This window comes from Psammomys obesus, unplaced genomic scaffold (genome assembly GCF_907164565.1).
Source record: "Psammomys obesus unplaced genomic scaffold, mPsaObe1.curated_primary_1811, whole genome shotgun sequence".
NCBI classification, from domain to species: Eukaryota; Metazoa; Chordata; class Mammalia; order Rodentia; family Muridae; genus Psammomys; species Psammomys obesus.
Genome location: NW_026596152.1, coordinates 8,695,061 through 8,706,680, shown reverse-complemented (window position 1 = coordinate 8,706,680; position 11,620 = coordinate 8,695,061).

The following is an 11,620-nucleotide window of genomic DNA, read 5'->3' as shown; positions in this document are numbered from 1 at the left end:
GAGAGAAGGAGGAAAGAGAGGGAGAGAAGGAGGAAAGAGAGGGAGAGGAAGAAAGGGAGGGAGAAAGGGGGAGAAGGAAAAAGGGAGAGAAAGGGGAAGGGAGAAAGGCAAGAAGAGAGAGAAGGAAAGGAAAAGAGGGAGAGATGGGGAGAGGAAAAGGGAGAGAAAAGAGAAAGAACACAGGGCAGAGCAGATTCAGAGAATGAATTATTAAATAAGGAAATACTAAATGATTTTGGAAGAAAAATGAGACAAACAAAATTACGAGGGTTTCCGCATCTGTCTGTTCACGGTTTTGCAAAAGAAAACTCGCAAATTCTTCATAGGAGACATGTGCAGGTTCTGACATGTCCCCAGATGTCCACATTATAAAAGATGAGTGGGCACAGAGTCTCACAATGCACAGGAGCAATTCTGGTTTCCTTGGGTTTGGACTCCAGCCCAGATGCTGCTCTGCCACAGTGACCCCGGCAGCCACCCACCCCCACCCCAGACACCCCAGGCCCTGCCTGAGACTCTCTAGCTCTGACTTCTGGGTGCTGGAATTTCACACCTGGGGAAGTGAATTCATACTAGTGTGAATATATTGGTGGTGACACATCCTGCCCCCATCCCTTCCCAGAGCCTGGCTGCATCCTCAGAGAACTGTAATGAGAGACCAGCCACACTTCTGCCCCAAAAGGGTCCTGATTTCCTCTTTTCAGTGCTGCCATCATGTTGTCTGTCTCCGGTGCTGAGTCCCTGAACTCCCCTCAGAACCTACGTTATGCTGTCTGCTTGTCGGACTGTTTTATCTCAAGGTCCAAAGTGTTTGGGTTGTGGTTGCCTCCACACTGTGGCATGTGCCACGTTCGCGTCCCCAACTTGGAGGCATTCCATTGTCAGTCATATTCCCAAAGGAAGTAAAGACCCAGTTGCCTGGAACCTGCTGTCCCTCCTGGCTCTCACAGCCAGGTTTCTCTTGATTCCTGTTCATGGGTATATGATGTTCCCTTCGTTGCTAGAATTTAGATATGCCACCATATTTCATACGAGAGTGGGCTTTCCTTCCCCTTCTTCCTGCTTCTGCCTTTTGGCGGCCCCTGTTGCTCCCAACCAATTCATCATCTCGGCAAGCCGGATCTGGGTGCAGTCTCTACTCTGTCGTGCGTGTCTTCTCACGTGTCCACGTCACACCACACCTTATCCGCTTCTCAAAGAAAGTGGCAAGGCCAGCAGCTTAAAGGAAAGGACAGTTTGAAGAGACCTCAGACCCCGAAGCTCACGGAGGAGGGACTTTGTCCTTTGCAACCAGGAGTGGGGTGAGTGGGCGGGCAGCAATAAGTGAGAGGCTAAATTTGTTGTTAAGGTTTATTTATTTCTATTGTTTTTTTTAGTTTTGTGTATGTGCTCTTGGGGGGGGGGGGTGAGGGGTGTTGGAGGTGAGTGCAGGTGTTCACAGAGCCAGAGGACTCAGAGCCCTCCTGGAGCTGGCAGTTCCCGACCTGAGTGCCGGGAACCAAACGGAGGGCCCCCGGAAGAGCGGAAGAGCCGTGAGCGTTCTTCACTGCTGAACGGCTGGGTCATCTCTCTACCCCTAAACCAAAAATTTTGATGGGGAAAAATAAAAGAAGTGGCACAACATATAAAGAAAAGATGGACAAGCTTGAAGAAATGCTTTGTGCCTGTGACTCTTGCACTTGGGAGGCTGAGATGGGGGCATCGCCACGGTTCAAAACTAGCCTGGGCTACGTAGAGTTTCAGGCCATCTTGGGCTACTCAAGCAAGAAATTTCATTAGCAACCAGTAACGGTTGACGTATACCACTTGCGCCCTCTTCTGGTAGACTTTATTTTTGCTTGTGGGGGGGGCTACACTTTTTTTCCTTTTAACTAATTAAATTTGTTCTTGGACAATCTCACACACCACAAATAATACGCAATGACATTCTCAGCCCCTACCCTATCCCCTCTCTCTACCGCCTTCTTTGTACATCCCCCTCTTCCTTAAAAACGCCTTTCTCGTGTCCGTGTGTTGGTTTTGCGACCCGCTACGTCACAAGCCACGGCTGTTTGTGTGGTCCTGGGTTTGGAGCTCTCCGTGGGAGCCTGGTGGGCTCGGCAGTAGGTTCACAGCTAAAGACAGCGGCTCTTCTCCAGCAGCGAGGGTGGGCCCCGTGAGCTCCTTCTCCTTTCTTGACGCCTTGTCGGCAGGGTGGGTCTTGTGCAGGCCCACTGTAGGCAGCTGAAGTATTTTTATTGCATTTCTGGTACAACACCTCACAGCCATTCACCCTAACCCCTGACTGTTCAGTCCACCCCTCGACACCTTCTGCAATGTTTCCATGGGGGTGGGGTGGGGGCAAGATGCTAAAAAAAAAAAAAAAAAAAAAAAAAACACTATCTCTTCAAAATGTATTCTTTCTGGCTGTGCTCAGAATCCCTGCCTGGTAAAAGCCAGGCTGCCTGGGATGGTGTCTGAATTCCTGTGAATCTGAAGGGTCCATCTACAGTACACCAGGGTCAGAAGATCGTGCTGACAGCAGGACATTCTTAATCCAGATTCTAGTTTTCTTTATTTCACAAGCTTCTTTGTTTGCGTATTTGAAATAGTGTTTCATGTAGCTCAGGCTGGCCTTGAACTCGCCGTGGCCTTCCATCTCTCAAGCATGTGTTTATAGTTCTGGTGGGAGGGGCTGTTTAGTTTTTGTCATTGGGAGGGTTGTTTTGTTTATTTAAAAGTTTCATAAGTGTATTTATGTGGGTGTATACTGTGGCCCGAATATAGAGGTCACGATCCCTGGAGGGAAGTTTCTCCTACCCCATGCATACTCTGTCATCCATCTTGGCGGCAGGTGCCTTAACCCACTGAGCCTCGCCAGCTTCCTATCTGCTGACTTTGGAGGCAGAATCCCGGCTATGTCTGTGTTCCCCACACTGGTCCCAAATCCCTGATCCTTCTTTCCCAACTCACCAAATAGCTGGCACTGCAGACAGGCGACAGTAAACGCCACTCTTAACCCATGGTGGGGACGTATGCCACCTTCTGTTGCTAACTGACCAAGAGAGGAGTCTGGCCATTGAAATGGGAGTGGCACTAGAAGGGCAAAGATGGCTGGGCCAGTCTCTGCTGCCTGCTTGTGCCAACCTCACGCAGGGTACTCTCCACAAACACAGTCACTGTGTCCTCCCGATGGCCCCGTGAGGTTGGAAGCAGCATAATCTCCATGCTACAGATAGAAAGTTGGACAATGCAAATAGAAAGAATGTCCCAGGTCACACAATCAGCCAGAGGAGGTGGCTAAGTTTAGAATGGAGCAGGCCAGCACACCCATCTCCATCTCCTATCATCTCCTGGAGAAAAACTGAGAAAATATATACAAGAGTCAACAAGACAAAGCTGTCTTTCTGTCACTCAGAAGTAATTACGTGTTGGCATGTCCCTTCCCTGCAGGAGTGTGTGAGCTCCTGCTATTCGGTTTATTTCCTATAAATGCCATCTCCTATTTAGTTCCATAAGCTGCTGTTTACACTTTAAATAGTTGTACGGCTCCGTCTTGCTCCCTTTGTCTCTGTTCTCAGCCACTGTCATTACACCCTGAGGAGTGGAGTAGGCCTTCACCCAGTTTCTTTCTGACACTTGTCTTGGAGAATTTTCCCTCCCGTAGGAAGGCGCCTCCCCAGGCTGACCCTTTCTCTTGGCCTTGGGGCTGGCTATGTAAAACAAGCGCTTTAGAAGCCCCTTTTGTCTGAAACATTGCTGCCTCCCTCACTTCAGGGACCAAGAAGGCCCTAAAAGTGGGAGGGAAGGCCGGCACCTCTGTCATCATCGTGCACCTGCCTTAATTTTTCAAATCCTGTTCAACCGCACCGCAGGTACACTCGTTGGTCACTTTAGAAACCAGGGATTCCTACCCTTACAGCCCAAGGGCGCAAAGGCAAGAGCAGCCGAGGCATCAGCCGCAGAAGCGCAGAGCTCTTCTTGACAGCCCGCCCTCCATGACAGCCCGCCCTCCATGACAGCCCGCCCTCCGTGTAAGGGTACTCGTTCATCAGGGTGAGGGCACCACCAGGCAGCAGGAACAACCATGTCCTGAGTACCGGGGTGCCCCCCATGCAGTGAGGACCAGGAGTAAAACAGTGATCAGCTCAGCGAGACCTCAGACTTGACTAAGAAGCACCCCAAGACAGACTTGAGGCCACAGGACGCCTTTATCGGTTCTTCCTGGCTGTTCATATGGATGAGCTCTCCTGTCTGCTTTTTTTCATCACTATACATATCATTTCAGGATGGTGGCCAAGCCCAGCTGGCCGAGGCTGGCCAGAGCTGGGGCTTCTGCCCTGAAACTTCAGTTGTAGCCATGCAGCTTCCTTCCCCCCGCCCCAGAGCTAAAGACCCCTTAGGGACTGAGGTGAGCTACTGCAGGGGGGGGGGCTCTCTGTCTGAGCATCTGCTTCGGAAGGCTTGAAGCTCAGCATCCTCCAGACCTCCAGGCATGCTGTTGCTGCTTGCTCACTTCCCCAGCCTGGGTGGTATACGCAGACAGGAGCCCACAGACACAGTCTGTCCTCCAGAGCCCACACTATTCCATCTCTCCGGAGGTGGGAGTGACAGGATACGATCCCTCAAAAGTCCCACCGATGCCAAAATCCACTGCCCACCTCTTCTTCAGAAAAACCAGGGGACTAGGGGAAGTGGAGGAGACAACTGTGCTTAATTCCAAGGACCTGAGGAAAATGGGAAGGGCCATGCATTTTGTGGACACTTTTTTCCTTCCAGCATTTCTCTGGCCTGGTGTTGGATGGTGCCTTCCCTGGCATCTGGGAAAGCAGGTGCTCTGGGCAACAGCCTCTAATCCCAGCGCTTGGGGGACAGACACAGCTACACAGTGAGTTCAAGAACAGCCTGGGCTCAATGAGACCCCGTCTGAAACACCCAAAAAAAAAAAAAAAAGAATGAATGAATGAATGAAAAGGAATGTTACGCTTTCCAAATTAGAACTCAGAAAGAGCTGACCTAACAGTCGGGATCTGGGAGCAACTTGTATCGAAGGCCTAGGCTGTACACACACCTAGCTCGTTAAAGAGTGGTCCTTCCTCCCAACAGCTTAAAGTGCCCTCAAAGGAATCACAGTTCCTGACATTACTGCTTCTATTACACTTACACATTTATTTAGCGTGTGTGTGTGTGAGAGAGAGAGAGAAGGGTGTGCGCGCACGCACACAAGCATGTGCAGTACAGTAGGAGATGGGCCTGTGCCTGCTCAGAAGACAACTTCAGAAAGACATTCTCATGTCCATGTGGTTAACAGGTCCCCTTTCATCAACACTTAAGAGATGGGGCAGATAATATTATGTCTTCATGACTTTATAATCTCTGGGGGAAGTTTAGAATGCCAGGCTTCCATTCAGGGCCGAGACATGACTCACACCCCGTTCTTTTGATCAGAAGTCATGTAACAGAATAAGTCTGAAAGAATTAAAAACAAATAAATCCAACAGCGTGTCCTAAAAAGACATGATAGGCTCATCAAATTGCCTTCTAGGTAATTCTATTTATGACCACAGAGTAGTGAGGTGTCAGCTGTAGTCAGAGAAGCTGCTTCTTCTTGTGGTGAGCAGCCATAACAGCAGAGACTCATAACCTACCAAAGTGCCAAGAGTAAGTGACCATTGAGTGCCAAGCTGTGAGGGTGCCTTTTCCATCAAAGGGCCCCCATAGGCTCTGAAGAAGTGGCACTATCAGGAGGTGTGGCCTTGTTGGAGGAAGTGTGTCACTGGGGGTGGGCTTTAAGGTTTGAAATGCTCAAGCCAGGCTCAGTGCCACTCTCTCTTCCCACTGCCTTCAGTTTCAGATATAGAATTCTCAGCTACCTCTTCACCATGTCTGCCTGTGTGCCACCATGCTTTCTGCTATGACAATAATAAACTAAACCTCTGAACCCGTAAGCCAACCCCAATTGAGTGTTTTCCTTTATCAGAGCTGCCATGCTCATGGTTTCTCATCACAGCAATAGAACAGTGACTAAGACAGATGGCTGGCGCAATAAGGGCAGACAGGGTCCTATAAATCTCCCCATCCTGTGAACCTCGGTGTACACAGCTGTTTGCCCAAGCCCTTGACTCCATCACTCCCTCCCCCTTCATGCCAACTGTGCATTAGTCAGTCGGGTCATATTGGGAGGTCAAGCTCCCATTAATGGGGTGAGACTCTGTCACCACCCTACATTAGGGTAAAATCTAACTGAACTTCCTGTCCTGGTGTGACCTGCCCTCCCCGACCCCTGGTTCAGTTCATTGTGTTATGCATACGTATCTTTGTGAATCACTGGAAATACCTTTTTCCAACAATGTGGGGTTCTTTTCCAAGACATCCAGAAATGGGACATCTCTATCACCCCTTAGAGGCCCAGGCAACGCCAAAGAAGGCTGTAAGAGCTGGGGGTGAGGTGGGGAGCTGTGGAACACTGTCTTCCAGACATGACATGACACGTGGCACTCTTGAACTAGCAGCCATTGTTAGGCCTGCACAAGATGATTGTCGATACTCTGTCGTGAAGGAGGGAGGCTCTCGGGAGGCCCCACCTCTCTCCGAGAATATGTAGACACTTAATGGGTTGGGGCCTGGGGTATTCTTCAGCAGTGTAGCCATTAGAAGGGTGTGTATGTCCCTGTTAACAGCGCCCCGTCCAGGTTCCGGTAAGCGACTTCAGTCAGCCTCCCTGGGTCACACACAGAGACATGCAAGTAGAGGGCGGGACTGCCTGGGAAAGGGGAGGGATTAGCAAAAGGACGAGCGGGCATCAGGGGTCTAACAGGATCAAAAGGGTCATATACATGTATGAAATGTCATACACCACTCTCATTCTGTGTGACTAGTATATGGTAAGAACACTTTTTTAAAGCCACTAAGTCTATAAAGTAGCACTGGTTTCCTGGGAGGGAGAAGCTTTCCTTCAGTGGGTCTCGACAAGGCTCTGCTTCTGCCACCACTCCCTTCTGGTGGCATTTAAGAGGGACAACCAGGAAATGTTCTTTTCCTCAAAATAATAATAACAATCAGTGTGTTACCAGGGAAGGGGCTGGGCTCCAACGTCAATTATGGCAGGAGGAGGGCCCATCGTCAACCACCTGCTAATGTCTGGCCAGATTAGCCAACATGGGACACACCAGACGCTTGCATTTTCTTCCAGGCAGTACCCCTGCATACTGGAGTCTTCGTGTTGCAGCCTTGGGCATCAGTCTTTCCGGAAGCACCTCCTGGTACAGACTGAGCTGGTGCAGCACTCTGGGACTGGAAAGGAGCCAATGTTCTGCCCCACTGACACCTTCAGGCCTCAAGGCCAGCAAGGCCTATCAGCAGCATGGGACAAGAGTGAGTTGTGGAGAGGGTGGCCTATGGGCCCCCATTAAGGCAGAAGTTTGCAGTCACCCTGTAAGAGGGCCAGCTGGGAACAGCCTTTAGAGATGATTAAATATAGGAATGGACAATGGCCAGGCCAGATATAAAAATAGAACGCTGACCCACAATCTATGCCCAGCAATAGCCCTGAAGGCAGCCCCTTGTTGCCAAATTCATCTGGGAAGCCAGCTTCACGGATAGTCGTGGCGGAGGTACGGGGGCGTGGGGGGCCGTGTGTGTGCTAGGGAGCCTAGTGATAATCCTGCAATCCTCCAGGTGACTACTTGCTGTCCAGCTCTGCAAGCCTCAGAGTTAGAGCTGTCTCCACACTGCTCTAAGCTCCGTAGCCTTCGCCACACCCATCCTCCTATTTACTTTACTGCCGCTCTGCATGGGCTAAGGCCAGGAGGCACAGGCGACACTCTGCCCATTCACAGAGGAGCCACTTGATCAAGTTACACCCTGGGCCCAGCCTGAAGCAGGGCCATATATGGGGATGAGGGAAGTGAAGGAACCCTAGAGCTGTCACAGCAGGAAGGCAGAGCCTAACGGGGTGACAGCAGGCCACAGAAGCCACACATAAACCCCACCCAGGGTCCTGGTGAGGGGTCCCTGCCTACATGGCCTCCTCACCCTGGACTCTGTCCTGTTCCCACACAAGTCACCTGAGAATGTCCTGTTCTAGGCCACTTGCACACTTGCTGAGTCCTTTGCACAGCTCCAGGGGCTTGGACCTGACTGCGGCAGTGAGGGAAGGAGGAAAAGACAGACACACAGAAAAGCTGGTGGACTGGGTTCTCCTGACGTTCAGTGTGTTTGTTACACGGTTAAACAGCGAGGCGGGGCTACTGCATACAGCCAAACCTGGAGGGTGAGGGCTGTGACACACAGATAAACAGAGGCAGAGATGACAGATACAGCCGAACAAGGAGGGAGGTTTAGCTGTCTCAGTAGGAGCAGCTACGGGGGAACATCACGGAAGAGAAAGCTACAGTAGATGCTTTCTGCACACACCCTCAACATCTGCAACTAGGAAGCTTTGCCATTCCTCCATGCGCCACCCCGGGGGAAGACTTTGCCACTTCCCGTGGGTCTGACGCTAGGGTCCTTGACATGGCCAGGCTCATATCAACCACACACACGTACTCAGGACGTCACTCACTCAAGGCTTCCTGCAGATACTAATAACTAAGATGCTTGTTTTAGATTAAGCCTGTTCTCTTCCCATCTCTTTGGGGTTTTCTGGGTGCTTGAGCTTGCTGAGGCTGCATTTTGGGTCTTGCTCTCCTCCCAGCATCCTACGAGATACAGAGCCATGGGCCTGTAACCCCAGCTATTGAGAAGGGAGTCCAGGAGACCCTGCTGCAACCTGCATGTTTGGGGCATTGATCTGACAGGAGCAACAGAGAATGAGGAAGTGGCAGACACACACACAGAAAAGCTGGGATTGGTTGGGCCATGCCCTCTGTTAGAGACACACCAACATCCTGGGAACTGGAGTGTTAGTTACATCCAGCTGAATGAGGTGGTGGGTCAGCTCATCTCAGCAGGGGCCTCTGTAGGGGATTGGTCTCAGCAGGGAATCCTGGAGTCAGTCTGGTCTAGCTGCCTTGAGAGGTGTACACATAGGTTTTTTTAAGGGTAGAGTCCGTGACCTCTGGGGCACTGTGTGCCTTTCCTGAGAACTGAAGGCACACCCGTGGGCAGTGAAGCGTTCAGGCTGCTCTGTTTTTCTCTGTCCATTCCCTTAGAAGGCAAGGAAGCATGGAAGCTTGACAGGGAAACTGGTGTTAGACTTAATCTTGTGAAACCCTGCATGGCTTGCAAATGTCACCTTATCCTGGCAACTATTGATCCTAGCAATCACCACATATTCTGTTTGTGATAAGGGTGTAAGAAGTCTGATTCCTTGCCACGAGACTATCATGGTCTCTGCCTTGCTTTGGCCCCCTCCAACCTCTGCCTGGTTTTCGCTTCTCACAGGCCATATCAGGTGATCTTGGCCCAGTAAGTAAACGCAGGCGCTTACAACAGTCATCAAGGAGGAGAAAGCTGTGGCTGAGACTTTCTGCACGGACTGTCAACATCCATACTAGAACCAGGGAGAAGGCCCTGCCATTCCGAAGGATATGGGGATCCTTGACACGGTTGTGCTCCTGCCATAAATAGTCACTCATATAAGTGTACAACAATCCCACAAGACCCCATCTCAAAAAAAAAAAAAAAGTACATGCCCAAGCATGCCCTGGAATGTTGCCTATGGAGTCTCAATGTACTCTGATAAGTAAAAATGAAATAAAAAAAATCTTTTTAACTTTATTATTATTATTATTATTTCCATTGTTGTTCTGCCTCCATGTATATCTGTCTGCGTGAGCATGTCAGATCCCTTGGAACTGGAATTACAGACAGCTGTGAACTGCCACATGGGCACTAGGATTTGAACCTGAGTCCTTTGGAAGGGCAGCCAGTGCTCTTAACTGCTGAGCCACCTCTCCAACCCCGAACAAAAAAATCTTAAACCAAAAACTACAAAGTGGACAACACCCAAGGAAAGATCACATGAGGTTGATCTTTGGCCTACTCAAGCAAGCATGTGTGTGTGCACAAACACATAGAGAGAGAGTGAGAGAGAGTTCAGACTCATCCTTACCTGCTTCCAGTCAACCAGTCAATCATCAATAAGCAAGACAGGCCCCACCCTCGTCACTCTGGCCCCTTCTCCGTCACACTCACTCCCACAGTGATGACTAGTGATCACTAGGGTAGACTTGATCATCACACCGCTAGGATTTTCACTTCCTGTGAATCCAGAGCTAACTTTCCGGGCCAAGGTTACCTGATATGGCCAGCGAGAAATGAAAACCAGGCACAGGTTGGAGGGGCCACGGCAAGACTGAGACAGTGACAAGGTTATTGCAAGGAATCAGACTTTTCATACTTTTATCGGAAACGCTATGACAGCGATCGCCAGATCAGTACAATTGTAGTTGCCAGGACACCATGATGTTTGTGAGCTCTGCGAGGTGCACGAGATTAACTTCAAAGACCAGCTATCCTGACAAACTTCTAAACGCTTCGCTTGAGTTCTGATGAGCACAGAGAAACACAAAGCAGCCTGAGTGCTTCACTGCCTGAGCGAGTGCCTCCGTTTCTCAGGAACTGAAGGGCACAAAGCGCCCCAGAAGTCATAGACTCTAACCTGAAAAATGGATGACGCATGCCTCTCAAGGCAGCTAGACCAAGCCAACCCTGTGACTCCCCACAACCCCCAAACTGTGGACCAAGTGAACCTCTTCCCAAGATGAGCCCTCAGCCTCGAGCACATTTTGTTTTAGTGATGGAAAACAGACTCAGATGAAGGCCCAAGAGTCTGATTTTGTGTTTAACCTGTAAAGTAATATTGAGGTGGGTTTTGTTTTTGTTTTTAAGATCCTGGGGTATTTTCGTTGTTGTTGTTAATTCTGCAGTATAAGAGGCTAATTTTGGTAGGTTTTTAAATTTTGTTTGAGGAGTTTTGATTTTTGTTATTGGGGGTCTTGGAATTTGTTTCTTCTTGTTTGTTTGCTTTGTCCATGGTCTCATTATGTAGCCCAGGCTGGCTAAAATTCACAGCGATCTACTTGCATCCATCTCTGAGGGCTGTAGTTAAAGGTGTGCACCATCACGCCAAAGCCTCATAGTCTTTTCTTGATTATCTTCTAATTTCCTAATAACTGGGTCAGAGGTGATAGCCTGAAGGACACCTATGCTTTGATTTACTGAGACTTGCTTTAAAGCCTACAGTGTGACCAGGGTTTTATGAAATGTTTCATGTGAGGTCAAGAACATTGCTGTAATTGTTGTCTGCAAAGTTCTAGGTAAGTTCACTTGGTCATCTCTATTAACTTGATCAAGCCCTGATCTGGGGGTTGAACCTCGCTAATCCTAAGCACATGATCTTTGTTAACCAATCAATTCCTAAGTAGTCACAGATGCTGACTACTTTTTTTTTTTTGGGGGGGGGGAGGTGCTAGGGCTAGACTCCAGGCTTGGTGAGTGCTGGGCAAATACTCTACCAACTGAGCTACATTCCAGCTCCTGTCTCTACTATGTGAATTTCCTACTTTTGACACTTGATCCAAGCCTAATAAAGAGTCTAATTTTCCTTCTGAGAAAGATACTATCGTGCATGTATTTACTGCTTAGTTACATTTAGGTTTTTTTTCTTTTTTCTTTCTTTTTTTTTTTTTTTTTTTTT